A 19,349-nucleotide genomic window follows, 5' to 3' on the forward strand; every position below is an offset into this window, starting at 1 on the left:
GAGCTGGTGCTGGAGAAGGAATGTGAACAGAGCCAGGGGAGAGGGTACGGGCGGGTATGATAATGAAAGAAAAAGCACGCCCCTCCTGGCTGCCATTGCTCCTCCCGGGAGCCCCTGGAATCATTTTCCGTCGTGTGACAGATACCAGCCTGTCTGGCGGGCAGCTGGAGGTCAGGGTGGCTACACAGCTCTGCAATTTCAGCCGGAGGCCTGGTTGGACGTGATGATGGCGCTGGTTGGTCCACTTGATGACTGTTTATTTATTATTTTTTAAAAATATTTTTTTTATTGATTTTTCACAGAGAGGAAGGGAGAGGGATAGAGTTAGAAACATCGATGAGAGAAAAACATCAATCAGCTGTCTCCTGCACCGACCCCCCTTCCCCTCCTCCCGGGGATGTGCCTGCAACCAAGGTACATGCCCTTGACCGGAATCGAACCTGGGACCCTTCAGTCTGTAGGCCGACGCTCTATCCACTGAGCCAAACCGGTTTTGGCTATTTATTTTTTTTAATCCTCATCCGAGGATACATTTTTATTGATTTAAGAGAGGAAGTGAGGGGGGGGAGAGAGAGAAAGAGAGACATTGATGTGAGAGAGAAACATTGATTGATTGCTTCCCGCATGTGCCCTGACCTGAAATCAAACCTGCAACCCAGCCAGGTCTGTGCTCCGACCAAGACTTGAAGCCACATCCCTTTTGTTGCTCAGGACGACGCTCCAACCAACCGAGCCACCCGCCAGGCCTGATGACTATGCACTGAGCACCACTCATGTGTCACCGCTGAGTCAGGGGCTGTGGAACAGAGTGAATATCACACACCCGTCCCTGTGGGCTGGCCGTCTAGCCAGGGGCAGGAGAGACTAGATATTAATAATCCGTTAAACATACAAATAGCTATGTGATTACGACTGACTGTGCTGATTCCGTGGGAGGGAAGGGTGGGGTGGTGGGAAAAGGTATGTGTGTAAGCGGGGGCGGTATGGGTAGGCCTCTGGCTATCCCGGTCCTGCTTGGAATGTCGGACCAGTAGTTTGGGTTCGAGAGGGAGGCTGCACAGCGGGACTGGACAAGCCCACCCAGGGGGCCTCAGGCCTGCGGGAGGTAGAGTTTGACCGAAAGCATGGGAGAGATGAGAAACTAGTTAGACTTGTAGACTGGGGCACGGGGCAACGAGGTGTACCGTTCAGGAAGAGCCTCTGGCGGCTGGGGCTGGGGGGAGGACAGTCTGGAGAGGTGCAAGGAAGGATGCTGGGTGAGGGGCCATTCCAGAGGCCCCTGGGATGACCCGTGGGTGGTACCCCAGGGGCCGCAGGTGTGAAGCCTAGCACTTCTACGGGGCTTAGAGGCTCTTCCCGGCCAGCTCCATCCCGGGGCCGCGTTCTGGAAAACGTCCGTTTAGGCACCTCACTACGAGACAGCGTGACCAGCTCACCCTGGTTAGCCCAGGACTCTCCTGGTTTTGGTATCTGGGTGTCCGGTCCCAGGGCAGCTTGGACAGGATTGAACGGGGCAGGAAGTCGGCTTCCCTCACGCACGGGGCCTCCCCTCCCTGTCTCCTCCAGCGGGCTGGATACGGGCTTAGAGGCTAACTCCCTGTGGGGCCCGGGGCAAGTGGCTTGGCCTCTCTGGGCCACTGTCTCTTCCGTTGTGAAACGGAATTTGACCTGGAGTGCTTGTTGGGTCTCCTAGCTTTCCTGACTTCCTGGCCTGTGGCTGCATTTCTTTTCTTTTTTCTTTTTTCCCCCATATATTTTATTGATTTTTTACAGAGAGGAGGGAGAGAGAGAGATAGAGAGCTAGAAACATCGATGAGAGAGAAACACCGACCAGCTGCCTCCTGCACACCCCCTACCGGAGATGTGCCCGAACCAACGTACATGCCCTTGACTGGAATCAAACCTGAGACCCCTCAGTCCACAGACCAACGCTCTACCACTGAGCCAAACCGGTTTCTGCCTGTGGCTGCATTTCAAAGCGTAATGCAGAGAACCAACAGGAGAAGACAGGGCCATGTACCTACGGGATAGCCTTGGGCAAGATCCCTGCCTCCCCATGCTTCCCTCCTCCCCCACAAAATGGGAACAGTAGCACCTCCCGCGTGGAAATGTACACACTAAGCTAAGGAAAATTGTTCCGTGTGCTTGCATAGCTGGATACTCAGTAGTTGGAAGTATGGATGCTCTGGTTAGGGAAAAGTATGATTGAGAGAGATGGTATTTCCTATGCAGTGACTGCCAGTTTTCAAACAATTAGGATGTGACTAAGCACCCTCACATCTCAAATTTTATAGCATGTGCCTTTCGTGGCACTCACAGTCTGTTAAGATTGCCTTTCACCTCTGAATGCCTAGTTCCATGTGGTGGAGACTAGGTCCTTCTTGCCATCCCCCCACCTCCCACCCCTAATAATATGTATTGAGTTCGTTGAGGTCACATTATGCCTATTTTACAGATGAGAAAAACGAGGCTCAGGCTGGTTAGGTGTCCTGCGTTTAAAAGGGGAAGTCAGAATTTGGAGCTAAATCCAATTCGAGGTCCTGTTCTTTCCACTAATGGGCCTCTATTTCCTCAGGGGGTGCACAGGGAGGACGAGGCTAATTGGGGGGGGCGGGCGGGGAGGCAGGAGGCAGAGCTGATGAAGCTCTGAGTAGGACTAGAGGGAGCAGCTATGGTGGGCCTGGCACTACACTGGCAGCCTGGCCTGATCCTCGTGAGGACAGGAACCTTTGGGATGTTGCTGTCTCACCTAACTGGTTGCCATGAAGACAGGAGGAGGAGGTGTGTACACACACACACACACACACACACACACACACGAGCGCGCGCTAAGATGTATTTCAAATCTGCTACCCGGGTTTGCCTCAGAGATGTCACCAACGGGTGGGCAGACCAACCCAATACTCTTGAGTGAAGGCAAGGAAAAATCTGTTCTTCACTTTTAAATTGATATTTATTATGAAAAACTTGAAGGATGCACAAGAGCAATGTGATGCCATGAACCCCAACTACCCAACTCCCAGCTTCAAAAACCACCATCGCTCAGCCAATCTTGTTCCACCTATACCCGTTCTTCTCCTCCTTCATCTCAGATATTTAGAAATGGTTTAGAAACCATACAGAAATGGTTTCTTTTTTTCTTTTTCTTTTCTTTTTTTTTTTAGTTGTTCCCATTTCATCCTCTGGGAAGAAATGGTTTCTTTTGCACGTATTTTAGTATATGACTCCAAAAGAGGAGTGGGGTTAATACCATTTAACCCCAACTAAAGCTAACAATAATGCTTTAATATCAGCAAATATCTACTCAATGTTCAAAAGTCTTTGGTTGTTTCATAAATGTTTTCTTTACAGTTGGGATAAAATTGGGATCCATACAAGTGTCACCCATTGGGATTGGTTGATGTGTCTCTGACGTCTCTCAACCGGCAGTCCTCTCTGGCTCCTTTTTTCTTCCCGTGCATTGTCATTGGTGAGAAGCTGGGTTGGTTTGTCTGTAGAAGAGCATCATACAGTCTAGATTTTGCCTGTTGCGTCACCATATTGGTATCACACATGATCCTCTCTCCCTTACATGTAAAGCAGTAATTAGATCTAGAAGCTACTTAGATTAATGTGTGTGTGTGTGTGTGTGTGTTTATGATGACTTCCAAGTGGCTGTGTTGGATTTCCATTTGAAGGCACACAATGTCTGATGATGTTAGCACCATCAATGATCACTGTTTAGACCCGTTAGAGTTTGCAAAATAGTGACGAATAAGTCCTATCCTTCCATATTTGTGTGCTGGCTGGAATACCTCCATAAAAAGACACTTCCTTTATCAGCTATTTCGTTACTGTAAGGTATGGTTCATACCAGAAAGGAAAAATGCTTGATTCTTTCCTTTTTACTTGACAGTTTTCAAAATGATGAGTTGGTTTCTGAACATCCCCCAAAGATGACAAATGAGTTTTTGCTTTCTTACAGGGTACCATTGTGAACTCGTAGGTGTGGACATCTGTAACACATTCCAGTCCAGTGTGTTACTATTCTTATTGATGCTCGGCTGTCCCACCTGGCCAGCCGTCCTATCACAGTGTCCCCTTCATCTTTCCGGACACGGCCCAGAGTCTCCCAGAGCTCCCACACTCCCAGGGTGACGGGACGTTCTAGGCTCCTCTCGCACATGTCCTGCCTCAGACCTGGGATCGGCTGTCTCTGCACAGAACCCAGTTTCTCGTCAGAAGTGGTGTGGAGAGACCCTAATGGGAGTGCTGGCGGTGCTCACTGTGACGGAGTTGGTCCGTATTCCTAACCCTTCCCGCGGGCAGAGCCGGGAAACACCTTCATTCTGTGAGGCCGATGGCAGCGTGGGTTCACCCCGAGGCCTCCACGCCAACGACGGGGCTGCAGACGCCACTTCGTCCCAGTGGTCTCCAGTCCCGTCTCCTTTCTCCCGTGGCAGCGTGACCGGGCCTGTTCCTGGAAGCAGAGCTCCCCGCTGTGTCTCCAATGAGCCGGAAGCATGTGGGAAAGCACCTCAAGGCTTTCCTGCCTGCAGACAGGAACCCGCTCGAGCTGTTTGATGCAAGGCTCAGAGGCAGCCCTCCAGGAAGCCCACGTCTGGGTCCACAGCGACTCCATTCTGCTGGGAGGTGAACGAGTCCTTTCCATCCTCCTGTGTGTGGACCAGCTCTTCTAGCTGCTCCCAATCCTGGCTGGACACGTGGGGAAGTAACAATATAAAGCCCCTCAAGCCTGTCTTACCCCCGCCCCCCTGGTCACAGTTAGGTCAGAATCTCCAGGGCCGGGACCATATCATCAATATTTTTAGAGCAGTCCCGGTCATTTGAATGTGCAGCCAGGGTTTCACATCTCAGCTCTAGTCCCCACTTCTCAGCCCAAGGAAGAGAAGCGAGAAGCAAGGGGTAACGGTAGAACAGTGCTGCCAACGGCTCAGGTTGGAGTCCTACCTGCAAACATTCTGGGTCAGCACTGACCACTGGAACTTTCCACCGTTGTCGAAATGGCCTGTGTCGGTGCTGTCCAGTGGGGCACCCACCAGCCACACCTGGGGAGTGGGCACCAGTGCAACCTAGGGAGTGAATTTTTAAAATTTTTAAAAATTAATTTAGACATAAATAGCCACACGTGGCTAGTAGCTACAGACTTGGACAACGCCACTTGGGAAAGTTACTCAACACCTAGAAACCTCGTATCTGTCAATTAGGGACGAATAAGAGTTTCTTCATTGGGCTGTCGTCAGGATTAGAGATAAAGTGTAATACGTGCCTGGTGCGCCCAAGGCATTCGATAAAATGACGCTTATTTCCTGATTAACATCAGCCTTTCATGCCTAAAAAACAAACACCAAAAATAAAAAAATAAAATAAAAACTCTTGACTGGAAAAATGAGTGCTCAGAAGCACCCTACCACAGAGAAAAAAATTCTAAGCTGTTCCAGAAAAATCCTTGGAAAATATTCCTTCATTGTCAAGTTCAATTGCAGCAGGAGGTTATCAGTTGCAAGGGCTGTATTTCATTACAGATCTTGCCACAGCTCAATAAATTAAGCAATCACTCACAATAACGTGCCGCTTTAATCCCACCTGGAACGGTTTCAGGTTGTGGGGTGTTTGTATTCGCATAGCCCTTGAAGGGCCACTCACACTGGCCTCCTTCCTCCTCCCTCGATTCATCAGCTCCTCTCTGCGTCTCCAGGCCAGCAGGAGGGAGGGCTGGAGGCAGAGCAGACCTCCTTTTATCCAAACCGGAGCGTTTCCCAGCCTCTGGCCCTTGCGGGATCTGCATTTCGTTCCCTGAAATTGCCGGCAGGTTTATCTGCCGCTAAGACAGAAAGCCACACCGCTCAGCAGCCCGGATCTGCATGCGGAGAGCGAACTTGCCTCGGCTTTTCCATCCCCCTCGGCTCCCTGGCGGTTTGTCATCTCACAGCCGAATTCATTTCCCCGAGAAACTTGGCACCAGAAGTGTCAAGCCCGGGAACATATTTGTTTGTGTAAATTAGAAGAAAAATATGTCTTGTCCATATTTAAGTTCTGAAGTTATAAATACCGGGCTACACAATGCTTCTTCCTGAACAGTCCCTGCTCACCTCCCCACACTCTGCCCGCGTGTATAAAGCCCAAGCTGGCGAGAACTCGGCGTGGCTCATGGCCTCAGAAAGCCCCGGGGATGACCTCAGAGGCTGGGTCCGCCCCATCCAGGCTGCCATGGGATGTCTACTTACCTCACTTAGGATTGGCTCCCCTGACACGCGGGGTCCCTGCCGCCCTCACACACACACTGCTCACCGGTGTGGGGATGATGCCAGCTTTTGGAAGGGCCGTGGGCCGTAGCTGTAGAAATTAAAATGCACATATCCTTTGACAGAGAAGTCCCACTTCTTTCCCAGGCCCCAGTGTGTTCAGTGCTTAGAGTAGGGGTGTCGAACTCAATCAGAGAAGGGGCCAAAATCTAAAATCCAGCCTAAATCGCAGGCCGAATGGTTTACTGAACAGTCATAAACTGTCATTGTGATGGAAACACAGCGGAGTGCAGTGATGACAGCGCGGTGCGGGCCACATTGCAAGGCCTGGCGGGACGGATTTGGCCCGCGGGCCTTGTGTTTGACACATGTGGCTTAGAGCATCAGCTGCGTTCCAAGGGTCGCAGGTTCAATTCCTGGTCAAGGGTGCATGCCTGGGTTGGCTCCCTGTCCCCTGCTGGGGGCCATGCTGGAGGTAGCCAGCTGATGTGTCTTTCTCTCTCCCTTCTTCTTCCTCTCCCTCCCTCCCTCTCTTCTTCCCTTCCACTCTCTCTGAAGAGCAATGGAAAAAATATCCTCTGGTGAGGATTAACAAATAGAGACAGAGAGAAAGAAAAAGAGAGTGAGTTCCACTTCCAGGAATGTACCCTCTGAGTATACTCAAAGAGCATGTGCTTTTCAACAACAATATCCTGGAGTTAACTAAAATGTTGGCCAGTGTGGGACGGTTAAGAAGATGCCGTGATAGAAGTCACTAGAATGAATGAGGTGGGTCAGAGGGCTGTCCTGACTTCAGAATATATTGTAAGACACCGATTATCTTAATGTTATGAGCAAATAAAGTGTATGCAGCCTGGCCGATGTGGCTCAGTGGTTGAGCGTCGACCTAACCAGGAGGTCACAGTTTGATTCCCGGTCAGGGCACATGCCCGGGTTGTGGGCTTGATCCCCAGTGTGGGGTGTGCAGGAGGCAGCCGATCAATGATTCTCTCTCATCGTTGATGTTTCTCTCTATCCTTCTCCCTTCCTCTCTGAAATGAAAAATTGCAAAGGGGCTCCTTTACTTCCCACATATACTCTTCTGTACTGTTTTTATCATAAGCCTGCTACGGTTTCTTTCAATTGGGATAATTAAAAAACAAAATGGTGTTCTAAAAATCATCTTCACGCTCTGATTGGAGCAACATAATACAATAATAATACTCTTTTCATTATGTCTGTCAGGTCAGTGCAGTGTTGGTGGGAATCTTGGATTTTTCTGCTCTTTGTGCAAATTTTCCTATAGTGGGCTGAATGGTGGTCCCAGGGAGCTAAGATATACCCACTTCCTAATCCCCGGAACCCGTAAATGTTACCTAAGGTGGTAATGTGGCAAAAGACGTGACTAACGTAAGGGTCTTGAGAGGAGTTGTTGATCCCACATTATCCAGACAGGCACTAAATGCATCTCACATGCTCCCTGGTAAGACAGAAGCAGAGACAGACACAGAGAGGAAAACGTAAGACAGAGGCAGAGACTGGGGGGATGCCGCCACAAGTCAAAGAACATCAGAGCCACCAGAAGGCAGAAGAGGCAAGGAACGAATTTTCCCCTGGAGCACCTGGGGGTGGGGGTTGGGGGGTGGGCATAGGGAGTGTGTAGCCTGCCAGAGTTTGGATGTCTGGCCTTCAGAACCGTGACATAACAAATTCCTGTTGTTTTAAGCCACTTTGTAGTACAATTGACCCTTGAACAGTGAAGGAATTAGGGGGACCACCTACCACACAGCCCAAAACCGTGTTTTAACTTTTGACTCCCCGAAACTTAGTTGTCCCTCCGTGTCCGCGGGCATTGGTTCCAGGGCCCCCGATGGACACCAAAATCTACAGGTGCACAGGCTCCTTGGATAAAACGGCGTAGATCAATGCGTACTATTGACCCTCTGTGTCTGTGGGTGCCCAAGCACAGAGTGAAAGCAGGACAGATACTTACTGGAAAATAATAATGTGTAAGTGGGTCTGTGCAGCTCCAATCACGCTGTTCAAGTTTTAGTAGTCATGGGTTAGGGCTGCCTTAGGAAACGAATACGTCGCCGACGTTCATAGCACCTGCCAAATGCGTGAAGTGCCTGGCTCTTTTAAGAAACAAGCTTGGTAACCGAAACTGGTTTGGCTCAGTGGTAGAGCATCAGTCTGCAGACTGAAAGGTCCCAGGTTCGATTCCGGTCAAGGGCATGTACCGTGGTTGCGGGCACATCCCCAGTAGGGGGTATGCAAGAGGCAGCTGGTCGATGTTTCTCTCTCATCGACGTTTCTAGCTTTCTATCTCTCTCCCTTCCTCTCTGTAAAAAATAAAATATATTAAAAAAAACAAAACAACAACAAGCTTTGTTAACCTGTGGCTTTGGTGAACATAGATAAATGCATTCATTCATTCCAAAAGGCATTTATTGAGCATCTACTAGGTGACAGGTCACGTTCCAGGTGCTAAGGATACAGCAGAGAACAGAACTAAGATGCCTGCCCACCTGGAAGTAACATTCCAGTGAGAAGCAGTAAGTAGTATTCATGGAGAACTGATAGTAGCAGAAGGTGCTAGAGGATAAGAAAGCACAGGAAAGGGAAGGGGCCAGGAAGGGGACTGGGAGAATACACTTTACTCAGAAGGTGACACTGGAGTAGAGGAAGCCAATACAAAACGTGACTGACTTTCCGAGTCACCCACTGGCTGGACCAGAATTAATGGGAATGAGCACCCTCTTCTCCCCTCCTTCTTTCTTCCCTGCCTCCCTCCTTCCTGTTGTGTGCCAGCAGCTGGGGGTGCAAAGATGAGTGAGCCCCAAGGCCCCATGCTCCCGGTTCTCACTCTTGGGGCGAGCATTCATAAACAAGTCGTTACAAATGCAACACGGTGGGCCGCAGAGCAGAGGCCAGGACAAGCTTCGAGCTCTGTCCACGGCGGAGAGCTGGGTGGGAGAAGAGGGGGGTGTGGGGACGGGGTCTGGGAGATGGAGACAAGCAGGAAGGGGGCCGTGGTGAGCTCCAATTCCGTGGGAACTTAATTGGGAGGGGCCCATGGACATGTGTCTAGGGCAGTGTTGGCAAACAATTGGCAAACTCTTCAGTCAACACAGCCAAATATCAACAGAAGGATTGAAAATTTTTTTGAGAGCCACATTTTTTAAACTTAAACTATATAGGTAGGTTCATTGTCATTAACTTCATTAGGGTACTCTTAAGCTGGTCTTTGCTAAAAACTCAAGGGGCCAAAGAGCCGCATGTGGCTCGAGAGCCGCAGTTTGCCAACCACTGGTCTAGGGATTCTTTTATCCTCAAGTACAGCAGGCACACCTAGAGGAGAATGAGCTCTGAGGACAGCCTCCCCCTTTCAGTGCCACACAACCCATGAAGAGGGAATTGGGATGCTTTGGGCCACGCAGAAGCCAAAGTTGATCTCGTTGGGGTAGAATGGGGGGTTATTCACTCGGGCAGCTATGACGAAGGAGAGCCTGAGCTGATCCAGGGACTGGAAGGCTCTGGGGTCAGAATGCAGCCCTAGTCTCTCTTCTACTCCCACTTCTCTCCTCCATTCCATCTCTCCTTTAGGCTCCTCTCTGCTCAGTAGGCCTCAATATCTGGGGCACAGGTAGCTCTGGATACTGGGGAGGATGAAAGGCAACCTTCCCACCAGCTCGTTAGGACACTCCTGGATTGGCCCCCTGCTTGGGTCACGTGACCACACCTGAACCAATCAGAAGTGTGCTGCTGTGATTCGTGGTGTTGGGTCAGGTGTTACTGTAGCTGAGGGATGGGTGTTATGAGGCCTTCTTCAGCCATTCCCACTGGGTGTCTCTCATCTGATACAGGAAGTGGGAGAGAGTGTTGGCAGAAAAAAAAGCAAAAGCGGAAACAGAATCACCTACCTCTGTAGCCTTCTCCTGGCGGTGCTGCTGCCACTCTCGGCTGGGCTTTGCTTTAAGAATCGCTCTGGCATCTACAAACCCCAGAGCTGCCAGAATTTACTTAGACCTCATTGCTGTAGTCGCTTTTGTAATTGTTATTACATTTTTTAAATCCCACTTAACAATGCTTTGTTCATCTCCTGCCTCCATGGGGAGGAGCTGGGTCTGTCTTGGTTGCTATACCGCTCCTACCCACTACACAGTCCCTCATGTGCCATAGGTACTCAAGTAACTGATGAATGAATGAACATTCATTGAATATCCTAGAGAAGAGGAGGAGCTGCAACCTCCGTATCTGCTCTCTCCTCCTGGGTCCCTCTCCTCCCTCTTCCCAGTCGTGTCATATACCCCTCTTGACAAGGTTGTCAGTGTCAGCGCAGCCTTGGATGCACTTAAGGCTCGGGATTTCTGCATTCTTGGGCTGAGAATCTGGATAAGTGCGGGAACTAAGGTTCCATTGGTTGGAAGAGGCTGCTCTTTGAGGAGGAGAATGGAGCTCTGTCTGAGCTGGGAGGGGCCGGGGGCCATGACTGGCTGCCAGTGTCGGCCGTACCACCTGCCTCTCGTGGGCACTGCTGGTCCCCCTGCAGCTCCGTGCTGTTTGCTGGCCAGCGGGCCTCTGTGGTGAAGACTGCAGGCCTATTATGGGCTGTGATATCAGAGTACACCCGGAGTCCGGGACACAGTGGTGTGGCCAAGTCAAACAACTGGAGGCTCTTAGGGAAGAAGGCTTAAGACAAGTGGCTGTTTGTGTGTGTGTGTGTGTGTGTTTAAGTACTTATAACCCACATGTGAGCTGGGGTCATCTCATTTTTTTTGGAGACTCAAATGCAATAGGTTTGAACCCTGTCCCACATACCAAGGGGGACCCACTGTCCTTGGACCTTTTCCAGGGATTGGGGTTGACGGGTCCCTATGTCTCTCCCAGGCGTCAGAGGCGCTGAATTCCTGCGTCCAATGAATCAGTGCTGCTTGGGCAACCTTTTGCTGGTCTCATGGGCACGTGGCCTGTGCAGCTGCATAGGGCCAACGTTTGGTGTTACGCTCTGCTCTTGTCATTTTAAAACACATTATTAGTTTTTGAATAAAGGGCTCCACATGTTCATTTTGTATATTCTGTCACCAGTCCTGTTTCCCTCAGAAGCTACTCCTTTTCCACCCACACGGACCCACTGGAGACTCCTTTGGATTCCTTCCTTCTCCCCAGATTCCATCCACACAACCGTGTGGGCGCAGGAGACCTGAACGGATGGTTTGAGGCAAAAGACCTTTTCGCCATGTTAACAACGTAAACTGAGGTGTTTAAACTGGCTTCCAATGCCTCAGCGGGAAAACAAAGTGGAGAAGGGCAGGCTGGAGCATCAAGACTGACAAAAGGCCAAAACCGGTTTGGCTCAGTGGATAAGAGCGTCGGCCTGCGAACTGAAAGGTCCCGGGTTCGATTCCGGTCAGGGGCATGTACCTTGGTTGTAGGCATATCCCCAGTGGGGGGTGTGCAGGAGGCAGCTGATCAATGACTCTCTCTCATCGATGTTTCTAACTCTCTATCCCTCTCTCTTCCTCTCTGTAAAAAATCAATAATATATATATATATATATATATATATATATATATATATATATATATAAAACTGACGAAGGGTTGATAATTGTTGAACCTGGATGATGAGCATGGAGTGCTTGTTACAGTGTTTTCTCAGGGATGGGAAATTTTCAGAATTCAAAATTGGAAAAAGCAATGTAAGACGCGCCTCTGACAGTTCCTCAGAACGTTAAACGTGGCGTGACCGTGTGACCTTGCAATTCCACTCCTAGGCACAGACCCAAGAGAAAGGAGGACGTACGTCCACACAAAAAGCACGAATAGTCACAGCCGCGTTATTCAAAAAAAGCCAAAAAGTGTCAACAATGGACATCTCTGCCCACTGGCAGGTGGATAAACAAAAACGTGGCTGTTATTTGGCTATTAAAGGGAACGCAGCTCTGAGATGTGTGGGAGCACGGGTGAACCCTGAGAGCACTGTGCTAAGTGAAAGAAGCCAGTCACAGAGGATCACATACTGATGACTCCATTTGCATGAAGTATCAAATCCTCAGAGACAGGAAACAGAGGAGTGCTTGCGTAGGGTGGGGGTGGGGTGCATTGGAGGTTCAGGGGTGAGGGCAATGCCCAAGGGTGCGGAGTTTCTTTCCGAGGTGATAAAAGTGTTCTAACATGGATTGCCACGATGGCTGCCTACATCTGAATATACACCAAGCCACTGGATTATATACTTTCAGTGGAGGAACTGTATGGCTCATGAACCCTATCTCAATAAAACTTTTTAAAAAAATACATATTTTATTGATTTTTTTACAGAGAGGAAGGGAGAGGGGATAGAGAGCTAGAAATGTCGATGAGAGAGAAACATCGACCAGCTGCCTCTTGCACACCCCACACTGGGGATGCGCCTGCAACCAGTGTACATGCCCCTCACCGGAATTGAACCCGGGACCTTTCAGTCCGCAGACCGACGCTCTATCCACTGAGCCAAACCGGTTTTGGCTTTTTTTTTTTTTTTTTTTTTTTTTTTAAAGCATGCCCTCCCCCATCCTCTTGACAGGAATCCTGAAGCTCCAGCCTCTGGCCTGTTGGGGAAATTGCCCCCCTGCTCCCCACACACCCAGTCGCCACCCCACTTGCGGTTACCTTTTCTGTGTCTTAAGACATTTTTCCTTCTCTGAAGAGGTGACCTTTCCCACAGCCAGCGTGCCCCACTGAGGGTTTTCCTTTAACGACAGCACTTTCCACTTTCAAAGTTACTCAGTTGACAGATAATAAAATCGCAATTTAAAATCCCCATGGTATGCCATTCTAGCAGTCACTAGTGCGCCTAAGCAGCTGTGAATTCCAAGAGCTCCATAATTCCTTCAGGGAAAGAGAGGCCACGCAAACTCTCCAGAGCCAGTGGTCTTCGTTCTGACATGTAACTTACGTTACCTCACAGGTGGGGAGAGGGGCTGGCAAAGAAGGCTGCCAGAACCAGGTGCTTCCTAACAGAAAGGCAGGGTTTTGAACCTGGAACATGGTGGGCAATCTATAGTTTGTGGGCGAAATGCGGCCCGCTTCCCGTTTCTGTAAATAAAGTTTTATTGGAACTGCACAGACACCTATGTTCCTTTGCCTATGTTTATCAATGGCTGGTTTCTTGCTCCAGTGGCAGAGTGGACTAGCTGGGTAGAGACCACGTGGCCTGCAGAGCCTAAAATATGTAGCTGCTGGCCTCTGGGAGAGACGATTTGGGCTTGAAGCCCAGCCCATCACATGCTGGAGGTGTGACCTTGGACAAGTCGGTTTCTCTCTCTACGCGTGTTTCTCTTCCAGAGATCATAATAGTGCCTCCTTTATAGGCTGCTGGTGCAACTCAAAGGACTTGAAAAACGTGCAAAGTGCCTGGTACTCAATATCTGCTGGCGATTATAACGTCCTTTAGAAAATGAGGACAGTAACTCCTACTTCACAGGGTTAGCTGAAGCCACGGAGACAATGCCTATGCACGTTTATTATTGTTATAAATCGCTTAAAGGCTTCTGAAACGATTCTTTGCTTTTTCGTAGTATTTATAATTTGGAGCTTTGAGACTGTAAGAACTCTAATTTCAGAGGAAAAAAACGACATTTAATCCAAAAAAACTCAAACGCTTTCATAAGCTGCTCAGGAAATTGTGCTCCCTGACCCCTGGCTGGGACTTGAACCGCCCAGAACAAAAACCTGAGAATGCTTTCAGCCGAACACGGCCCTTCCCCCCAGGACAGACGCACAGGAACCTGGGACCACATGCCTGAACCACTCATGTTGGGTGAGGGAGAGGAAAGAAACTTGTGTCTCCACCCCCTTCAGGGGCTGTCCACAGGCCTGCTGAGGCGGCCGGGGCTGACACAGCCTGCTTTCCTGCAAGGTGTCATTTCAATAGCTTTGGTACCGGTCAGTCTCCCATTCATTGATTGCATCAACCCTATTAACTGAGCAGCTAATACATGCGAGGCCGTGAGGATATAACAATGACTGAGTTGGGGTTCCTGACCTTGGCAACTGCCTGCCCGCATTCTAATAGGGGCAACACACACACACATCCTTGGATAATTCGGCCCCCTGATAAATCTTCCTTTTCCCCCCAGAATTTCAGGCCCACACTAAACACTGTATTGATGATCTGAAAAATGATTCTGGACCTGGCTGCCTGATGGTGGGAGTTGTGTGGCAGGTTTGGCCAAAACCAGTTTGGCGCAGTGGATAGAGCGTCGGTCTGCGGACTGAAGGGTCCCAGGTTCGATTTTGGTCGAGGGCATGTACCTTGGTTGCAGGCACATTCCCGGTGGGGGGTGTGCAGGAGGCAGCTGGTCGATGTTTCTCTCTCGTTGATGTTTCTAACTCTCTATCCCTCTCCCTTCCTCTCTGTAAAAAAATCAATAAAATGTATTTTTTTTTTTTTAAAAGAGAGAGAGAGTGGCAGGTCTGGAGTAAGTCAGATCTGGGTAAGACTGGCGACATAATTTGCCAAAAGAAAACCTGGAGCGGCTGGTTCCAAAATTATTACAAATTTCAAGATGACAACAGCAGGGCATTCAGGCAAGTGCAGAGCCCCTAACCCTGACGCCGGCCCTGCCCCTGGGGCCAAAGGTCTTTCCCAGCTGGGTACCCTGGGGCACATGCCTTCACCTGCCTGCGCCTCAGTTTCCTCATCGGAGCAGGCCCAGCTGCGGGCTGGTTGTGGGCATTCCCGGAGACCAGGCTCGGGAGGCTGAGCGGGGAGGAAGGACTCACCGTCTTACCAGTGTCCTCAGCCTGCGGGGACGGCCGCCCTGCCGCCTGGAAGAACAGGGCACGTGGATTATTCTTAGAGAAGAGCTGAGACATAGACAGCGCATGGTCGATAGCCTCGGTTCTTCAGGGATGTCCGCGTGCTTCATCCTCACTGCAGCTCTGTCACGGAGACACTTTTACTCCAGCCCGGAGCCAGGGGAGCTCAGGAGCGGGGACTTGCCTGAGGTCACCTGAGGCCACACAGCAGTTGGTGGAAGAGTCCAGATTCAAACAGGGGACATCTGGCCCCCAGGTCTGTGCTCTTCAGCTAGCTGTGTGTCCCCGGAGCGGACACATTATTGACACGCACATGTGCAAATGCAGGCATGTATGCACGACCCTCCCTGAGATGCTCACGCTAAGCCTGCAGTGTGGAATTTCCCACACAACATGGGATTCTTTCTTTCTTTGCTGACTCTTTCATCCATCTCCCCACCACCACCCCGACTCGACTGGGATCCCCACGTACCCCCTGCTGTGCCCCAGCGCCTGTCACAGGGCTTGGCACACAGTAGGTCCTCAGCAGACAAGTGCCCAGTGAAGGGAGGCAGGAAGGAGGGGTCTGGTCAGAGCGCTCTCATCCAGAATCAACAGGAGCCATGTCACCCCGTCACCTGGCTTTTCTATCCTCTCTGTGGGGAGAGGCAGTTAAGGGGTGGCCCCAGGGCCCAGCCCCTATTCTGGCAGGCTGCTGGGCAGGAGTGGGTGTGGGGTGTGCTCTGGCAGCTGGGCTGGCAGCTGTCTAGGTGCCCGCCCCAGCTGGCCAGCTGGGCCCCGCTGCCACCCCCACCCCATGACACAGCAGAAAGTGAAACTGGAGTCTGCCCCTGCCCAGCGGGGATCCAGTGTTCACTGCTTCCCCTCCAAGCCCCTGTCCCAGGAGCGGGCGGGGAGCTGGTGCCCGGCCAGGCACAGGGGGACCTGTTAGCCGAGGGTCCTGCTGTGCCCCCATGTCCATCCCAGGGCTGCTGCTGCCCTTTGGGACCCCTCAGAGCTGCCCGACTGGGTCCCTGCTCTGGCTCAGAGGGTTTATTATTCTCCCCATTTCACTGAGAAGGTGCCTCGGCCGGGAAAGAGGGCGCGGGGGCATCACGGTCCTAAGATAAGAGGTAAATAAGAGCCACGGGGTGGGTGTAGCGGCCGGGGTCTGAGGGGGTCTTGTTGTTGGCGAGCAAGGAAGGGGCGGGCCCTCTCCATCAAGGGAAGACACGTGACACCCAGGTTGTCAGGGTGTCTGGCTGTGTGTCCCACTGCAAATGCAGACGGTAGCCATTGTTTTCCAGGATGACCCCTCCCCACCTCACCTACACGGGGTCATCTTGACAAATCCCGAAAGCAAAAAAGAACTCTAACGTAAGTGGACCCGGGAAACTTTACAAGCTACCCTCTTGGCTTCCACTCCAGCCTCCATACCGCCTGTATTCTTGGTTTAATATTTTTCTTTCTAGCAACTCACCCTTTCTTAGTTACATTGATGTAAAAAAAAAAGGGGGAGGGGGGGGCGTGCGCTTCAGTCTCAACCTGAAATTGAAAACCAATCAGTTGCCACGAATAGAAATGAGCTGTTCCAAGAAGTACCTATCAGAATAAGTTAGCCAGGTGCCACATCGGACTTGGGAAGCTTTATTCCTGTAACTGGGTTTCATCTGTGAGACAGGGGAGCTCAGAGTGATGGAATCACTTGCCTGGGGTGACACTGATTCCAGAAACCAGCGCTCGTGTGGGCTGCAGCCCCCCCGCCCCCCCAGCCGTCTTGGCATATCCGGCACGTGTGAGTACATACACGCTCGCACCCATGCCTTCCACGCTGAATGTGCGCACTGCTCCGTGTTCAGAGCGCCTGCGCAGCTGGTCGCTGCCACTTTGGGAACAACCAAGACCCCTTTGAGACCGGAGCCGGGGCTGCTGCCCCTCCCAGGCGGGCAGGGAAACCGAGGCAGGGAGTGGGAAAGCGATCTGGCTCGGGCTGCAGGTGAGCACGCCAGCGCTGCCCAGGGCCCGTGCCAAGGCGAGGATCCCAGAGGGCCTGCCGGAAGACACCAGGCTGCAGAGTGTGAAACTCACCTTGTCCAACAGGTAGCACCTGTTTCTTCCCCACTTCCCCCACCCCCTCGTCCCCTGCCAGGAACCCCACTGCAGATGCAGACAGTAGGCCCAGCCACCCCGTTCCCCAGGCCTGAGCTCCCACACGCCGTCCCTGCGGGGCAAACAGCACGCGCAGCCACCCGTGTCTGCAGGGGGCGGCAGGCACCAGAGGAGAGTGTAGGGTAGGGGTGGGAGGGGGAGAGCATTTCCTCTCTTCCCTTCGTTGCTGGAGGAACTCAGACCTGCCATCTTCCCAGCTGTCCGGGGCCGGCCTGGGGCCCCCGAGGAATACTGCAAGAGCAATAAGGATTTTTAGGGGCATTATGATAGTGGAATGGAAACACATCTGCCCCCAAAAGTCCCTCATTTTCCCTGCGGTAATGAACCAGCTGGGCAGGAAGTGGTGGCTCTCTGAGCACCAGGAGCCAAAGCTAAAAAGGAAAAAAAAAAGCACCAAGTTAGAGCAAACGCTCAAACGCCAGGGCTTTCGTGGGGCACGGCGGCTCAGCCCCGGCCCCAAAGCCAGGTCGGGACTGGCTGGTATCTGGCTACACGCGTCTCCATGCAGCGGCTACGGCGCAGACGGGCCACCTCTGAGCCCAGAAAACCAGGAGCAGGAACCTCAGAGCAGGTGCCAGGGGTCCCTCCCCAACGCCAGGCCCTTGCCGGACCCCGAGACCCTAACGGTGATTCCAAACTCTCGCTCATCTTAGTGTTTCCCAAACTTTTGACATATGTGTACCCCTTCTATAATTTCCGTATCGCTGAGTACCCCTCGTACTCATGAGAACGTAGAATCAGGCGCAGCTAAGCACAGTGCAGTGCATATCCCCACCAAACTCCGGTGCCACGTGTACCCCCACCAAACTCTTCCCGTACCCCTGGGGGCACGCGTACCACACTTTGGGAAACCCTGATCTAAGTGAACCGGGACTCCGTCAGGGCCCCCTCCCCTGGAATATGGGAACGTTAGTCAGTCAACGGGGAGACCCGGATGGAAACAGCTGGAAAGCGAGCAGCGGTCTCCACGGCCGTCCAATGGACAGGAGGGTGAAGACCTGATCAGGGGAGCCCAGAGGCTATCACTGAGGGGGCAGAAGGGCTCGGAAATCCCTGCTCTGGGCCATGCACTATCCCTCCGGGCCCACCACTGAGGACTGAGGACAAAGGAAGGAGTCCGGGGCAGTGGCCCCCATGGGGCACGTGGCCCCTGAGGTCTCCACAGGCCCACCAGCACTCCCTGTGCCCACCAGCACCCCGGCTGCAAAAGGGTTAACCCCTCCCATAGTCACTGACACCCCAAGGAGGAGGGAGAGGGAGGGGGAGAAGGAGGAGGAGGAGGCTGCTCACTCAGCAAGCTGGCTGTGGCATATCGCACTGGGCCATCGCAGGAGAGAGAGGGACTCAAACCGGCCTCTGTGAGCTCTGTGAATGGAGGCGCCCTTATCGCCCACAGGAGGAAAATGGGGCGACAAGCTCCCCGACACACAGACCCAGCCACCGCCGGGGCCCTCGCGGCTCCTTGGCACCTGTCGCGTGGCCCTGGGTCTCTGGCGGGCACTCCGGCACCCACGCCAGCCTGCGCGGGAGCAGGCCTGCCCTGGCCATGTGACAGCCAGCAGCCGGGTCTCCTCTTTCAAGCAGCACCCAGCATATTCTGCGGGTGAACCGAAGGCTAAATATGGGCCCGGTCTGGCCCTCGCCGTGCCAGTCTAAGATGCAGTCGGGAGCCCACAAGGCCTTGGGGTGGTCCGGTGTACCCAGGGGCTGGGGCCGACGGGAGTCCCATGGGCATGGCTGACTCCGGGCTGGATGGAACTTCCTTTCCCTGCTGCCTTCTCTCCCAGAATGCTCATCCAGTGCTCTCTCTGGGCACCCTCCCAGGGGGGCTCCAATGGATGTCCCTTCATCTGCCTAGTGGGCCCACGGAGGGTCCCCCAAAGCCTTCTCCTCACTCCACGGCTACAACCTCGCCTTCCCTGCGGAGGCCTCCCCGTGATAAGAGGGCTCGGCGCCCGGAGGGGGGGAAGGCCCGCTGGCCGGAGAAGACGGGAGCAAACACACACAGGTGGCTAGCAGGCTGCTGAGCTGTGTGTGCTTTGTTGCTGCTCCTGGACCTCACCCCCTCGCCGCCCCCCCAAAAGGCAGGATCGCTGGGGACAGACCCCTGTTGCTAGAGAGCAGAGAGCCTCAGCCCGGGCTCGGCTCCGGAACCTTGGAGACTGGGGGGTAGATT

At 52.4% G+C, this 19,349-nt stretch overlaps 1 long non-coding RNA gene across 5 annotated transcripts; it reads right to left on the reverse strand.

Annotated features, from left to right (window-relative positions):
- Positions 1–3,869: 3,869 nt before the first annotated feature.
- On the reverse strand, positions 3,870–17,917 carry LOC123651165. Of its 5 annotated transcripts, XR_006739686.1 has the most exons (3): positions 7,601–8,471; positions 4,951–6,336; positions 3,870–4,695 (listed from the first exon to the last, which is right to left on the reverse strand). It is a non-coding gene; the product is annotated as an uncharacterized LOC123651165 (long non-coding RNA). The 5 variants fall into 5 exon arrangements; XR_006739689.1 differs by lacking the exon at positions 7,601–8,471 and adding an exon at positions 14,990–17,917 and having other exon boundaries at positions 3,870–6,336; XR_006739687.1 differs by lacking the exon at positions 7,601–8,471 and adding an exon at positions 10,148–11,633 and having other exon boundaries at positions 3,870–6,336.
- Positions 17,918–19,349: the final 1,432 nt, after the last annotated feature.

Source organism: Pipistrellus kuhlii, unplaced genomic scaffold (genome assembly GCF_014108245.1).
Source record: "Pipistrellus kuhlii isolate mPipKuh1 unplaced genomic scaffold, mPipKuh1.p scaffold_m20_p_4, whole genome shotgun sequence".
Taxonomy (NCBI): Eukaryota; Metazoa; Chordata; class Mammalia; order Chiroptera; family Vespertilionidae; genus Pipistrellus; species Pipistrellus kuhlii.